This window comes from Mandrillus leucophaeus, unplaced genomic scaffold, assembly GCF_000951045.1.
Source record: "Mandrillus leucophaeus isolate KB7577 unplaced genomic scaffold, Mleu.le_1.0 Scaffold212, whole genome shotgun sequence".
NCBI lineage: Eukaryota > Metazoa > Chordata > Mammalia > Primates > Cercopithecidae > Mandrillus > Mandrillus leucophaeus.
Window position 1 is genome coordinate 1692027 of NW_012102166.1, and position 1131 is coordinate 1693157.

Genomic DNA, 1131 nt, shown 5'->3' on the forward strand with positions numbered 1-1131 from the left:
GATGGGGTTTCACTGTGGTCTTGATCTCCTGACCTTGTGATCCGCCCGCCTCGGCCTCCCAAAGTGCTGGGATTACAGGCGTGAGCCACTGCGCCCGGCCTAATTTTTGTATTTTTATAGAGCCAATATCTCACCATTGCACTCCAGCATCGGCGACAAGAGCGAAACTCTGTCTCAATAAATAAATAAACAAACAAATAAATACATACATAAATAAATAGTCTAATTCAATGGCATTTAGTATATTCACGATGTTGTACAACTATCACCTCTGTCTAGTTCCAAACATTCGGCTTCCTGTATTTTTAATAATACATAAATGTTTAAAATTTTTCTTTCTTAAGGCCGGGCGCAGTGACTTACACCTGTAATTTGTAATCCCAGCACTTTGGGAGGCCAAGGCGGGTGGATCACCTGAGATCAGGAGTTCCAGACCAGCCTGGTCAACATAGTGAAACCCTGTCTCTACCAAAAATACAAAAAATTAGCTGGGCATGGTGGTGCGCGCCTGTAATCCCAGCTACTTGGGAGGCTGAAGCAGGAGAATCACTTGAACCTGGGAGACAGAGGTTGCAGTGAGCCAAGATCGTGTCACAGCACTCTAGCCAGGGTAACAAGAACAAAACTCCATCTCTAAAAAAAAAAATTATTTTTGCTTTTTAGGTTCATACACTAGGACAATTTTCTATTTTCATGTAGTCAGTTATAATAGCCACTAAAAAAAAAAAAAAAAAGCTTATGGTGGGGCGTGGCGGCTCACGCCTGTAATCCCAACACTTTGGGAGACCGAGATGGGCGGATCACGAGGTCAGGAGATCGAGACCATCCTGGCTAACACGGTGAAATCCCGTCTCTACTAAAAAATTAGCCGGGCGTGGTGGCGGGCGTCTGTAGTCCCAGCTACTCGGGAGGCTGAAGCAGGAGAATGGCTTGAACCCAGGAGGCGGACCTTGCAGTGGGCAGAGATCGGGCCACTGCACTCCAGCCTGGGTGACACAGCAAGACTCCATCTCAAAAAAAAAAAAAAAAAAAAAAAAAAAAACAGTTTATTGGGTTTTTTGTCACAAAGCTTTTGGCCCTTCTGTTTTCCCACTACTTGACACTTCATTTTCTTTCCAGACTATGCTTCAA